The sequence below is a fragment of the Rhinolophus sinicus genome, linkage group LG11 (assembly GCF_036562045.2).
Source record: "Rhinolophus sinicus isolate RSC01 linkage group LG11, ASM3656204v1, whole genome shotgun sequence".
NCBI lineage: Eukaryota > Metazoa > Chordata > Mammalia > Chiroptera > Rhinolophidae > Rhinolophus > Rhinolophus sinicus.
In genome coordinates, this window is record NC_133760.1 from 51,477,658 (window position 1) to 51,492,500 (window position 14,843).

The 14,843-nt window shown below is 52.2% G+C and overlaps 1 long non-coding RNA gene across 1 annotated transcript in view; it reads left to right on the forward strand.

Annotated features, from left to right (window-relative positions):
- Positions 1–4,586: 4,586 nt before the first annotated feature.
- LOC141567545 (uncharacterized) overlaps positions 4,587–14,843 on the forward strand; it is a 35,301-nt gene continuing 25,044 nt past the window's right edge. Inside the window, exons 1-3 of the long non-coding RNA XR_012490271.1 lie at positions 4,587–4,653; positions 10,253–10,513; positions 13,816–14,176. This is a non-coding gene — a long non-coding RNA (uncharacterized LOC141567545). The remainder of the gene's footprint in view (positions 4,654–10,252; positions 10,514–13,815; positions 14,177–14,843) is intronic.

Here is a 14,843-nt window from a genome sequence, read left to right on the forward strand (position 1 = left end):
GCCTTCACCTCAGCCTGGCGAGGGCACAGAGGGGTGCTCAGGAAGTTAGCTAACGACTGTACTTCGGGGCTTCCTGCACCTAAAAACGGAATTTTCTGCCAAGGAAGGGGCAGAGGAGGGTGATCCAATCATGGGAGGGTCTGATATCCTGGGGTGGGGGGCCTTCCTCTTGCCTCCTGCCGTCATGCACACGTGCTCGTGCATGCACATGCGTGCCCACACTTGCCTAGGCGCACAGGCAGCCCTCCACGCCATGTCCCCGGGACAGCTTTAGTGAATGGCCAGTTTCTGGGGAAGCAACCGCCCTCCAGCACCCTGGAAAGAGCTGTGACCTCCCGCAGCGTGTCTGTCAGATGCCAGCCACCTGGAGACCAGTCCTCCCTGCTCGCTGTCTTTCTGAGTGGCAGCCAATGGCAGTGCCCAGCTGTCCCCTCCACGGGCTCCGAGAGCATCTGCAGGCTGCCTTTCCATTTTCATGAGTGGTTGCCACAGGTACCCAGCAGCAGCCTGATGACATTGAAGGCACATTTCAAGGCCACATACTGTGTTGTTGTTTGGGTGGCTTTAAAATGATCAAAACAGCCCAAATCATGGTAACCCCACTCTTATGTGATTAGACAGGAGCAAAAGTGGCCAGAGAAGCAAGTGACTCAGTCAGCTGGGGAGCCTCGCTCCTGGGTCTGCGCTCTGAGAGGATGAGGTGACAGCGAGAGCGTTGTCAGCAGTGCCTGGTGAGACGGTCCTCCTGTTCACCTGGCTGTCGGCCTCAGAAGTGACCCCCCGGGTATTCTGTGCCAGGTCACAACACATGCACCCCATAGGAAGGACCATAGATGTTTCTTTCCGGTGAACCCTGTGGTCCAGCACATGGTTGAACGGGGCCATGCTGGCCTTGCCTTTAGCCGTTCCAGGCCAGATGCCAGGACCGAGGGACAGAGCTGACTTGAGAGATGGTGTGTGATGACCAGAGTGGATGTGGCTCCACATCCTGTCGCGTCTGACGACAGGCCTGATATGTGGGACGTCCTGGTGGACCATGGGTCCCAACGCTGGACAGATACAATGTCGGATCGTCCCGGCCCCCTTCCTTCAGGCATGCGAGTGTCTGAAGCACAATGCAGCACTCTTAATGGTGCTGGTAATGGCAGTGCCACCAAGTCACCTTTTGTAACTGCATTTGAACTTCCAGAGCTCTCTCCTTAACCATCTCCAAGAAACAAGACACCATAGTGAGCCACTGGAATGGGATGGAAATTAGTCCAGCAAGTGATGACCTCTCCTCCATGGGCAGAGAGGAGGAGGTTAGGATGGTGACCTGAGCAGCGCTCCCAGGAGAGTGGGAAGAGGCACCAACAGGCCACTGTCCCTGCCAGCCCTGGCTCCATGGTCCAGCTCACAGCCCAGCAAAGCCTCTTTCAGGGCCTCCACAGGGCAGAAACGTGACGACCTGTGATAGACAGATGGACACACTAATTCCCACTCGTCTGGTCCCGACCCAGAAGACAGAAGGTTTGCCACAAGCAGGCACCGGTGGGGCCCAGGCTGCAGGCTTGTGTCCCACATGTGGCCTGGGGAGGGGAGGGCGGGGGGCTATCCTGTCTCCCAAACATCCTCAACTGCCCCTACTTCCTGGTATAGTCACGGGACACACACAGGATTTTAAGATTAGGGACTTCTGAGGACAGCAGCTACAGTGAGGGCCGAGACGAATCAGGGCAGACACTGGAGGACCCCATCTGGGATTCTGTCTGCGAGTCGAGGCGATTGCTTGCGAACGTCCTGCTGTAGGCTCCGGCTGCCCATCCAGATGGGGCGTTGGCCACTCTGGAACTGTGACTCAATACTGTTGCCATTTCCAGTACTCATGGTGGTCCGTCAGTAGTGTGTCAGACGTCAAGCCAGCGATGGGGCAAATACCAAGCCATGCAGAGATACTGTCACTGTAGGTTTTGTAAAAAACCCTGTTTTCTTTCATGCAAATCCTAAGTCTTCCATTGTGATAACCCCGTAGGCTGGAAGCAGGAAGTTCCCTAAAAAAGAGTATTTGTGGGTGATACCAGCTCTGCCCTGACCCCGTCTGCAGGTATTATGGGGGGAGTGGGCACTGAAGTGGCTTTCCCATGGGTCCCCAGTGATGATTTGATCTGGGCACCAGCTTCCCAGTGTAGGCCAGGTGGGGCAGGAGCTAAGTGTCGATACTGAACCCCCACGCCCCTTCGCGCTGCCCTCTAGGATGCTTGCACCCCAACTGGCCACACCAATCGCCCCACCACCATGATCATGGACTTCCAGAAAGGCAGTCCGTCCAGTACTCCCATGTCAGTCTGTTCCCTGTGGTCTCAGCACACTCTACCTCTGCCCATTCCTCACTTCTAGATGCCAGGAGCTTCGTGCATCCTCAGAGATTTCTCAGACGAAGGTTCTGGATGTTGGCCAACTAGGAACATGCTTCTGACCCCAGTATCAAAGGTGCACGCCCTCTGTTCCCAGTTGCTTAGCGAGCATGTCTGCGGGCGGCCGCTCACCTGGGAATAGCGGGGTCCTTCCTGAGAGTCCCTGCCACGTCCGTCAGGCCTCTAGAACATGGCACAAGCCAGGCATCCCCAGAGGCCGCCTCCCAACTCCCGCCGCCGAGCGCTGCAGAGCCTGTGCACTGCTGCCTCGGGTCGTGTCTCTCGGTTTACCAGAGCCCTTTCATCTTCGGAACTTTCCTCCTCCGCTTTGTAGCTGCAGCCAACTCATTTATGAAAAAGGCTTTTCATGTCCTTCTCTCCTCTACCCCACGTTGTTTGCTCTTGGCACTGGGGTCCAAAGCCTGCCATCCAAGTGTGCTGGTCAGGCAGGTGGACGTGCCAGTGGCGGTCAGCATGATCACGTGTCACTCGTCACATGGGGGACATGTCCCCAGGGCACATCTAGGCATTTCCCCATTTCTCCCTGGTGCCAACCCCTGTATATTTGAGACATCTGGTGAACAGTGGCACCAAAGTAGCCATGGTCTTATTTCTGGAGCACAAGCAAGCTGCCCCCTCCTGTGGGGTACAAAGGTGCACAGGCAAGGTGTCCCTGTGGCCCAGGCCCCACAGTGTACCTGGAAGTGCTCTCTGACAACATGAAAATGGCCCCTGGTGTGGAGAGCTCCTTGGGCCATAATCAGACAGTAAGGAACTGAAGTAGTTATCAGACCAGTCCTGGCAGGAGCATGAGCCCCAAGGCACAGGCAGGGGGAGGGCAGAGGGGAATCAGGACTGGTCTGAGGTACAAGGGAGGCTCTGCCTGAGAAGGAGCCCAGGTGGGCCTCAGCGGTGCGCAGAAGGGTCCCTGGGCGAGGGGCCCAGCCAGGACGGAGCACAGGAGGAGAGAAGAGAGAGCAGCCAGAGACAAGCCGCCTGCACCCCAGGGTGGCCACACCGGCTGGGAGCATGGGGCAAATTGCTTCGCAGGGAGCCCAAATTAAGCATACATTAGAGTTGCTGCTCTCAAGAAATCAGTTGATTTCCCCTCCGTTTAAATCAATCAGAGTCATCCACAAATGGCAATCTACAAGCTCTGTGCGTCTAGCCTCACGCCTGGCTCTTTGCCCAGCAATCACTCATCTGCTCCCTAATCCACGGCGATTCACCGCCCTCACTCGAGTGGCGCGTCTCTGATCTCGAGAGGCGTGTTTATCTTGCACACATCTCTCCAACGTGCCTCTGCCAGGCCACAGGCACACAACCTGGCTTCCCACCTCCACACCTACGTTTCGCTGGCCATCCAGGGAGGTGCAGCTCCTGGACCAACAGGGAAGGATGGTAGAACTGACCCTCTTCTATCTCCACGGATGCAGATCACAGCCCTTTCCACGGTGAGGGCCTGCGGAATTGCCGTGGTTAGCCCCGTAGTATCCAATCCGATAACGGCACACCTGCGCTGTCCACACCTGTGGTGTCCACACCGGCGCTGTATCCACACCTGCGCTGTCCACACCTGCGCTGGGTTCCTGCACTGTGCAGGGTGTTGCAGGGGCTGCAGGTGATGTCCCGGGGCCGACCCTCCAGGTGCTTACAATCTTCTTGGGGATATGAAAATTATCCATATTGATCCTGCCTCCTGGAATTGTTTATGTTTTCTATTTCATGGGGTGTATACTGAAAAAATATTCGTTGTTGATCTGAAATCAAAGTTAACCGGACTTCCTCTGTTTACCGGGAACATTAAGGGAAGGGACTTCCGAATCACACTGTGGGAGGGCAGAGACGACGGCAGAGGGGCTGCGTTTCTGCCTGTCAGAAAGGCCTGGGAGACAACCCACCAGACTCACTGAAACGTGTCATTCTTTTTCTCTAAGGGGATGTGTCTCTACCTTCTGACCTAGATGCAGGCATGTAATCAGGAAGCGTGAGGACGCACCTGAGGGGAAGAGGGGCGGAGGAGGCGCCCCACCTGACACCGTCTGATTGCCTGGGCAGCTCCATCGGAGACGAAAAGGTGCACGTGCCCGTTTTCCTTAAGGCACATGAAGGGAAATGAACTCAATTTTAGGTGTCACTTTTCTTCTTAAATTCGAGACATCTTGTCAGTATGGTAATAACATTTCTTATTTCAGGTCTGAGCCGATGTGAATTTACTGCATCTTATAAAAACTGCATAAATACATTTTGTAACCTTTGTGTAAGTAATATCAATTTGCTTTTATGTAGTTATACCTTAAGGAATGCTTTTCAAAACCATGTTCTATTTCTCCCTTAATCACAAGAGACACCTTTCTTGATTCTGATAGTGATTATTAAGCTTCCTGGTCAAGCAGCAAAATATTTATTATTATGATTTGTCTTTCTCATTATTTCTCACTGTTTTGTATGCAGGAAAAATGCTCACAGATAGCACCACCAATTGAGAGGTAAAGCGAGCCTAAAGAATTCTTTCTTGGTAATAAGTTATCCATTAAACACCACTGAGGCCGCTCTTGTTGTAAAACGTATGTCAACATAATCTCACATACTTTTTATAAAGCACTAGTAGTAAGACATTAAAAATGACAAAAATGCCTTTAATCTATTAAAAATGTAATCACCTGCTATATCGTTTACAGCACAATAAAATAAATATTGCCCAGACTGGTCTGCCCAGATGGCAGCAACTCTGTGGAGCAAGAAGACAATAACTTTCCAATCGGTCATCAAACATAGTGGCATCGTTCTTCTCCCTTAGACGGAGAAGAAAGCTCTTCTCATGATTTCTGACACATGAGGGATGTATACCATCACACCTTCTTTTGGGAAAACAGCAGACACCCCATGTTGTAGAAGTTGTGCCACATCGATTAGTAGGTCAACAGTCACTGCTTCGAAGGGCCAGAGAGAGAAAGACATAGAAAGTGCTCTATATTTGGAAGTCTGAGTCTTCCTCTGCCCTCATCAAATGCCAGTTAACAATCATGCAGATATAGTCCTCAGATCAGTCAGCACGAGTGTCATTGCACAGGTGGGCACTGCAAACTGTATGCGCCCAGTTCCAGGGAGAGGAACCCCGTGGGGCGAGAGGCTGGGATGCTAACAAGGCGAGGAAGAGGAAGCCAGGCCGTTGAGGGAGAAGGAGACCGGGCTTCTGACGGGAGAGGAGACCGGGCCTCTGAGGGGAGAGGAGACCGGGCCGCTGAGGGGAGAGGAGACGGGGCCGCTGAGGGGAGAGGAGACCATGACGCTGAGGGGAGAGGAGACCAGGCCTCTGAGGGGAGAGGAGACCAGGCCGCTGAGGGGAGAGGAGACCAGGCCGCTGAGGGGAGAGGAGACCAGGCCGCTGAGGGGAGAGGAGACCATGACGCTGAGGGGAGAGGAGACCATGACGCTGAGGGGAGAGGAGACCATGACGCTGAGGGGAGAGGAGACCAGGCCGCTGAGGGGAGAGGAGACCAGGCCGCTGAGGGGAGAGGAGACCAGGCCGCTGAGGGGAGAGGAGACCAGGCCGCTGAGGGGAGAGGAGACCATGACGCTGAGGGGAGAGGAGACCAGGCCGCTGAGGGGAGAGGAGACCAGGCCGCTGAGGGGAGAGGAGACCATGACGCTGAGGGGAGAGGAGACCATGACGCTGAGGGGAGAAGAGCCCAGGCCGCTGAGGGGAGAGGAGACCAGGCCGCTGAGGGGAGAGGAGACCAGGCCGCTGAGGGGAGAGGAGACCATGATGCTGAGGGGAGAGGAGACCAGGCCGCTGAGGGGAGAGGAGACCAGGCCGCTGAGGGGAGAGGAGACCATGACGCTGAGGGGAGAGGAGACCATGACGCTGAGGGGAGAGGAGACCAGGCCGCTGAGGGGAGAGGAGACCATGACGCTGAGGGGAGAGGAGACCATGATGCTGAGGGGAGAGGAGACCAGGCCGCTGAGGGGAGAGGAGACCATGACGCTGAGGGGAGAGGAGACCAGGCCGCTGAGGGGAGAGGAGACCAGGCCGCTGAGGGGAGAGGAGACCATGACGCTGAGGGGAGAGGAGACCAGGCCGCTGAGGGGAAAGGAGACCATGACGCTGAGGGGAGAGGAGACCATGACGCTGAGGGGAGAGGAGACCAGGCCACTGAGGGGAGAGGAGACCAGGCCGCTGAGGGGAGAGGAGACCAGGCCGCTGAGGGGAGAGGAGACCATGACGCTGAGGGGAGAGGAGACCATGACGCTGAGGGGAGAGGAGACCAGGCCGCTGAGGGGAGAGGAGACCATGACGCTGAGGGGAGAGGAGACCATGACGCTGAGGGGAGAGGAGACCGGGCCGCTGAGGGGAGAGGAGACCAGGCCGCTGAGGGGAGAGGAGACCAGGCCACTGAGGGGAGAGGAGACCATGACGCTGAGGGGAGAGGAGACCATGACGCTGAGGGGAGAGGAGACCATGACGCTGAGGGGAGAGGAGACCAGGCCGCTGAGGGGAGAGGAGACCATGACGCTGAGGGGAGAGGAGACCAGGCCGCTGAGGGGAGAGGAGACCATGATGCTGAGGGGAGAGGAGACCAGGCCGCTGAGGGGAGAGGAGACCAGGCCGCTGAGGGGAGAGGAGACCAGGCCGCTGAGGGGAGAGGAGACCATGACGCTGAGGGGAGAGGAGACCAGGCCGCTGAGGGGAGAGGAGACCATGACGCTGAGGGGAGAGGAGACCATGATGCTGAGGGGAGAGGAGACCAGGCCGCTGAGGGGAGAGGAGACCAGGCCGCTGAGGGGAGAGGAGACCAGGCCGCTGAGGGGAGAGGAGACCATGACGCTGAGGGGAGAGGAGACCATGATGCTGAGGGGAGAGGAGACCATGATGCTGAGGGGAGAGGAGACCAGACTGCTGTGGGGAGAAAAGACTGGGCTTCTGTGTGGATAGGATACCGGGCTGCTGAGGGCTGGAGCTCCTTGCTTCCTATCATTGTCATGGATAATAGGCAGGTACTGTAAACAACATAGTTTGTCAATCTGAACGCCTATAAAATGAAACCTCCTGGAGATGCATTTACAATATGTTTATTGCAGACTGAAATGTCAATCGTTTTTCAGTTCATTGTGCAGTGTATTTAGGACTGTGTGCTCATCCCTTGTTCCGCCCCAGTACATCTGATGCTAAGTCATACCCCAAAAGCTACAGCGGCTCATGTCAGCAATTTGTTAACTTTTTGTTTTAATATTAGTGAAAAGCACTTGAAATTTTAGCATTGTAACCATTCTTAAGTATGTATAGCTCAGTAGTGCCAAGTATACTCAGATTGTTATGACTCAGCGCTTCAGAACTTTTCATCTTGCACATCTGAACTCTGAATCTGTTAAACACTCAGCCCTCTTCTCCCTGCCCACAGCATGGGGTTCACTGTTGAGCAGTGGGCCAGCAGGGACCTGAGAAAGTGTCACTTGAAAAGCTTTCTGGAGAGTCTGATATGCCCCTTGAAAGGTGCCTCTGGCCCAAGCCTCCCGTTTGAGCTGGTCCCATCTACAGGCAGATTCATAGGAACTGACCGAGCAGCGCAGGCTTGAGGCTGGAAGCTGTGGCCTGGGGTCCACGCAGAGAGCTCGAGTCCCCGGCTCTGCCTGGGGCGGCAGCTTGCTTAGGCCCGCTGAGCCTCCTGGCCCCCTGTAGACTGGGTGAGCAGTGATGGCCTGCAGAGCTTCATGGGGTTTAGATCAGGTTGTGTGGACACCGTCTAGCACCACGGGCCTCGTATCAGATGCTCAGGTCACAGAAGCTACTGTTCTGCCATTTGTTACGCGAAGCCTTTCTAGTTGGTACGGGACACATTTGGGGTCACGCCACCAGCGTCAACATAAAGAGGTAAATGGCATCACCTGAGGACATGGGATGCCATTAAAAAGCTCTAGCTCAGTGCTTTTATTCTTGGTCGCACATTAGAATCACCTGGAAAACTGTTCAGAAATACCGAAGCCTGGGCCTCAACTGGATTAAGTGGGTCAGAATCCATCGGCATGCGGTGCAGGTCTAAGCAGTTTTCAAAAGCCACCCCAGTGTTTTTTACTGTAAAGCCAAAGTCAAGAACCACTGCTGTGTATTATGGGGCAACAAAAAATATACCATCTACTCAAAGGGGAGCATATGCTCCAAAAGGGGGTTCCTGAGCTCCAGGCTCCTCTCCAGGGCTTTTTTTTAAAATTAGTTTCAGGTGTACAAAACAATGTAATAGTTAAACACTTATCATTTATGTCCCTCACACAGTGATAACCCCCTCCCCCATCTACTCTCCCTCTGACATCGCACACAGCCGTTACATTTCCACTGTCTCTATGCCTAATGCTGTGCTCCACTTCTTGTAACTATGTATATATATACAAAATTATAGTTGGCATTCATTATTGTTCAGCTTCAGGTTCAGGTGTACAGTGCAGTGATCAGGCATCTACACCATCCCTCTCCAGGTGGTTTTTGATACCCTTGGGTCACCACCTGTAATTTCAAATCTCATCATAAAATGTTAGAAGTGGCTAATGTTATCCGAGGACCTGAGATGGTCTGTGCCTTACCAGAGACCACAGCAACACACTGCATGAGAGATGTTGCCATGGGGAAGAGAGGACGAGGTTAGACACGGTCCTGGGACTTGAAAATAACAGTTCATGTGTTTTTGTTTTTTTTTACATTATGTTATTCCAAGTCCATATTTCATCTGCAATGTATTTTAATCTCCTTCACTGTTTCCGTCGTCCCTTTACAAAGGAAGGTACACCTATGACATACAGAGAGCCAGTGTTTATATACCACGTGCATCGCTGAGTTTTCGAAACAGCCTCTCGAGTGCTGTCACAGTTTTAATAGCACTTTTGTTTTAGTTGAGTCTCTAAGCTGATTAGTGCGGATGGCAGGATTTTAATTGGGTGCCTGTCTTCTTCTGGTCTTAGGACGATGTCCCTTTTATTCACCCCGCATAGTTCATCAGGCATGAAAACCTTCCCAGGAAGTTTTGTCCTTACTTTATTCACAGAGAGAATTACCCCGCTCTGGTCAGGGCAGGTTAGCACCCCGCACAAAAGATATCTCACTGATGTCAAAATAATGTGCGCATAGCTCACCTTTGGCCCCGAGAAAGTGCAAGAGTATCTTTCTCTTCTTTTTTTCCCCCTTCCTAATAGCCAGTCTTTCCAAAGCATTCAGCCCTCACTTCATTGTAAGTCGGCTCTGCACAAATCCTTACAAGTGTGGGTGCCTCTGACAGACCTTCCCGCCAGGCCCCCAAGTGGGGTGCGAATGGGACCCTGCAGCCAGCAGGAATGCAGTTATGATCATGCATTGCCTAAGTCTGTTTTTATTTTTCATTTTATGGAAAATGCAGCGGTAATCCCTTTAGAATTCCCCTCAGCTTAAACCTCAGAGACCGTTCACGGCCGCCTCTTAGTCTCAAGAGGGCTTCAAGTCACATAAGCCCCATATTCAACAGGTAAAGCCCACTTTGTTCTATAGACATAGCTGGAAATAATGTGAAATTAAAGATTTAATCTTCTGGGGGCAATGCAGCCTTTCCTTAGTCCATCACAAAGCAACTAAGAAGTCTAGCACCTTTTCAGTGGGTAGGAAAGTTTGATTGGCAGGCCTAGCTGCATTGATCCCCAAAATTATGTTGCTAGAAACTTTATTAATACAATTAGACAACGAGGCTGCTGCAGAGTCCTAAGTGTTGGGGGAGGTTTCATTTCATGATGAAGTCGACTTCTATTATTAACCTAATTGGCAGGATTTATGTGCGGGGGGAGGGGGAAGGATTCCAGCTTTGGTGACAAATTAAGTACCCATTTTTCTGCTCACAAGAAAGCCCCGACTCTACCAACACGAATTCGAATGGCGGGCAAAGCACCTCTGACCTGAGGAAGGGATTAGATGCGTGGTGGCCGTGCTGGGCTGAATGCACCCTTTGTGAGTCCATCGTGCTTCCAGACTTCACTGAGGAGGCTCCATCCAGGCTAGAATTTGAATGTAAAGATGAAGGCCAAGCAGTACACAGGCAGGTGGGCGACACGTTTGAAAAGGGGTCTACGAGTGGGACGCTTCAGCACCTGTAACATTTTAAAGACAGGTATGTGCTTTACTGCTCTGCCTCCCACGCCACCACGTCCCCACTGTGGCTTCCTTCCATTTTCCTCTTTCACCTTTCCTCTTGTCCTCTGCCATTCGACGTCACCAGTTATTTGCAGACCTAGGGTAGCCTGTACCTGGCACAGCTAGCATGCCGGGGGAAGCCCGCACTCAAGACCAGAGTGGTGGCCGGCCTTGGGATTGCCCTTCACCCGTTTCTGTGGCCTTGAGAAGGTCACATCTTTTCTTTCTGTCTCGCCTGTGGTGGAGGATGATGCCAGCGGAGTCTGGCCTGTCCTAACTCTGCATCAATTAGCTGTGTGGCCTCAGCAGCACCCTCGCCCAGTCTGGACGTTAGACAGAACCAGCCCCCAGGCCCTTCAGCCCGGCATCTCAGCCTCTCTCTCCCTGGCACCCTCACATTGCTATGACCTGATAGCTGAGATTGTGTTTTTCTGGAGTCTCCTTACCTCCTATCTGCCCTTTGTTGGTGGTGAAAGCCACACTACTGTGTTTTCCCGAAAATAAGACCTAGCCAGACAATCAGCTCTAATGTCTTTTGGAGCAAAAATTAATATAAGACCGGTTTTATATTATATTATGTAAGACCCAGTCTTACAGTAAAATTTTTGCTCCAAAGGACGCATTAGAGCTGACTCTCCAGCTAGGTCTTATTTTCAGGGAAACACGGTATTTGTGCACCCACTGAAAGGCCACATGTGTGCAGGGTGAAGTCCCTGCCTCCGAGGCACTCTGAACTCAGCTGGGACCTTTGCACACTTCCTCGACCATCTTTGCAGCAGAGGGCACCCAATGCCAGAGCGGGCCATGCGTCCTCCACAGGAAGACGGGCTGCCATCCAGGTCCGGCCTCCTCGAGCCCAGGAAACAGACCGGCCCACATCTTCTAGCTGCTTCTCCAAGTGTCACTATGGACAGAGGCCTCTCACTACAAAACTCTTCAAGCCACTGCACAAATCAAGGGCGGGGCACAGTGTTACTGTCTGGTGCTGATGAAAAAGAAATTCTTTGCAAAAATGCACATCAGACAAGGTTCCTGTTTCTGTCGACATGCAGTGGATGTGATGGCCATTGGTCACGTTGAATGTTTCATAGTGACATTGTAGATTCAGACCAAGGACACCCCTGCTCAGGAGACATGATAAAAAGGCAGCAGTGGCACAGTGAGGTAGGAGAAGTGTGGGATGGGGCCGGAGCCCTTTCTGAGAAGACTGTCTACACTGCATGGTGACTCCCCTCAGCCCCAGCCCGGGCAGACGGGACAGTGTAGAGGAGGGCTGTTTCTTCTCGTTGGTATAGCCAGTGCTGGTACCAGGAGGTACATTTGAAGCCTGTTATCCACAGACACACCAATTTCCGGCCCTGCTAGGGGTTGCCTCCACCAGTAATGTTTTGGGACGGATAAATCCTAACCAGGACTGTTTGGGTTCAGATGGTTTCATACCAGGCAGTGCGTTTTCCTAAACACTTAGCTGAGGAACAAAGAAATCATCAGACCCCATGGTTTGCACATTGAATAGCGCAGAGCCCCAGGGGGGTCTGTGGAGAGTCCCCAGGGGCCACCTGCATGGGGGAAGGGAGCAGATTTTGTGGGGACATGCTTCTCCTGTATGTCTCCTCTCCAACCTCCCCTCTGGCCCTACAACCACACACTCCACTGTCGCTGGGGGAAGATAGAGGTGGGATAAAACCCATAGGACCTGGACCTGAAGATGCTCCTGGAGCCCCACGTGATCTGTTTCCCTGTGGGAAGTAACTGAATTGGACCAGGAGCTTTTGGTTGCCATGGTGTCAGAGGCCTGCAGTGGAGCAGATAGGCACTGGTGTGTCTTTTCTTATGTAAAAAGCACTCAGACAACCATAGCTGTGGACAGGCAAAAGCCACCAAAGTAGAAACGTACAGGAGCCAAGGAAAACGACCATGCGTGCCAGTGGAAACTGAGTCAGTTGCCCAGACAGCAATCTAGAATGTTCCTGCAGCCACATCCTGTCTCCATTGACTGGTCTCGTGAGGCTGCTCAGGATAAGCTGCTGGGTGAAGCCGAGTAGATAAACTGAAAATTACAGAGGTGCTTCACCTAGACACAAAGGTTACAACTGATAGCTAGGACAGGAGGGGACCCCCTGAATGTTTCTTCTGAAGTCTTACCTTCTCCGACAAGAGGAATGGCCCAAGATGTACGGGATGAGTGAACATGTACTCCTGAGAGAGGACCCCCAATTCAAGGGGGAGGTGACAGCAAACCTGGTGACACTATTCCCTCCTTATTCCCCCAAGTCTCCACCTTGGTGTACCCCCACGTCACTGACAAACACAGTCTCCCTTCAGAAGTCACTGAGATTGTGATATTTCAGGTTGTGGATTAAAAGTGAGACTCAATGCCCACGCATCCCAAAATGGCCTCCACTGAGGTCTTTGGACATAAAGACGTCCCCAAATTTGAATGTCATTTTGATTTTATCGTGGAATCAAGGGGCTCCTGAAATCTTGAACTGGATAGTTAGGTTCCACGTTTTGTCCTGCCAACTACCCCCATCTCTCCCAGCCTCTTCCGCTCCCCACCCTCACTTTCAGGAAATGCTTCCTCACAGCTCACGCTGACCCCCAACCCAATAGCACCTCTGAGAGCAGAGCCCTTCCTCTTGCTCACTGTGTGTCCGGGGACCTCCCCACGACTGGGCACACATGAGGGGTTAAGAGGTACTGGTTAAATGAATGGGCAGACAAGGGAGCACGCACACCCTTCTGGTATTTTCCATCCTGGAACACAGCCCTTCCAGATAGTCCGAAGCCTAGGCCTTCCTTCTCCAGGCTCATTACCTCTCAGGTCTGTCACCTTTCTTTGAAATTTTGTCAGTCCTTCAGTTTCATTTGGAGCATTTTTCTGCACGTGTTGAAGGTCTCTGGACCAAGACAAGATAGAATTTTCTAGCAAGGTTCTGATAGGAAGTTGATGGAAGGACTCTCCCACTGACCTCACTGCCCATCCTCCACTATTTACACTTGCAGTGTCACAACTGCTGCATCAACCCTGGTCAGTTTTTGGTCACTTTTTTTTTTTTAAGAGGTTCTTCTTTTTATTTTAATATATATATATATATATATATATATATATATATATATATATATGTTTCCCCCCCTTTCTTCCGCCTCCCCCCCACACTCCGGTTCAAACCGTTGCTTCTCAGTCTAGTTGTGTAGGACACAGCTAGCTCCTGGCCCGTGTGAAGTTATTACTCTTAATCGAGCTGCTTCTTTGCGTTTGTCTCACTGTCTCTTTAGGAATGCCACATAGCAGCCTCACAGAGGAGACGGTCTAAGTGTCACCCACGTGGCCAGAATCTGTATAATCAAGAAACAAGATGGGAAGTATGAAGACATTCTAAAGCAGTGTCTCATTTCCCTCCCGACCTTCTCACCTTGATTGCTGCTTATGTCAACCTCCAGCCCCCTGCGTGTCCCACCAGCTACCCTGAAATGAGTCAGTGTTTGCACCGCTCCACAGAAATTCTGACCAAGATTTCAGGCTGTTTCATAATGGAAAGGGCCTCTGTGTACCAACACCTGCTCACAGAAATAAGGACCATTTAAGCCACCTGAGCCCAGATGAAACTCTCCGTGATGATAGCTCCTTGACTTGCACGTAAGTTCTGAGACCTGTGCTGTATTTCCTCCACTTAGTGACAAAAATTGTGCATGTCACAAGCAGGAGTCTCACCAGAGATAAAACACATGAAAATACCACTTCCTCTTCCACAGCCTGACACTTTCCCAGAAAAAATAAGGTCTTTCTTGTACATGTGCTTCATCTCAAAAAAGAGGCATCGCTGTGGAGACGCAGACTGTTGTTGGCACAAAGAGAAATTGGTTTGGGGCAGGGGGCGTCGTGACAGCATCTGTTTCTTCTCTGAGTTGGATGGTGTGTCTATACTGATAAATTTCAGGTCTGGCACCACGTAGAGCATTACAAACCGATGGCCACTGAGGTCAGCCATCTGGCAACCAGGCCAAGGATACAGACTGGAGGGAGCAAGGAAAGGTGCTCTAACCTGAAGGAAAACGTGTGATCAGAGAGACATGGACAGCCAGTCTCAAGTGTCCCCCCAGGTCAGAACTAGCACCAGGGCTGAAAATGAGAGGGAGAGAGATTCTGGGTCAGCATAAGGAAGACTTTTGCAGCAGTTGGAGGTAGAAGTGGGATTATAAGAGCTCAAGCAGGTGCTGTCTACATTGGCCCCCAGTTTCCATGTGCATTGGACTCCAGATCACATCTAGACAAACCTCAAAAATCTCTCCAGCCTCTGGCAATA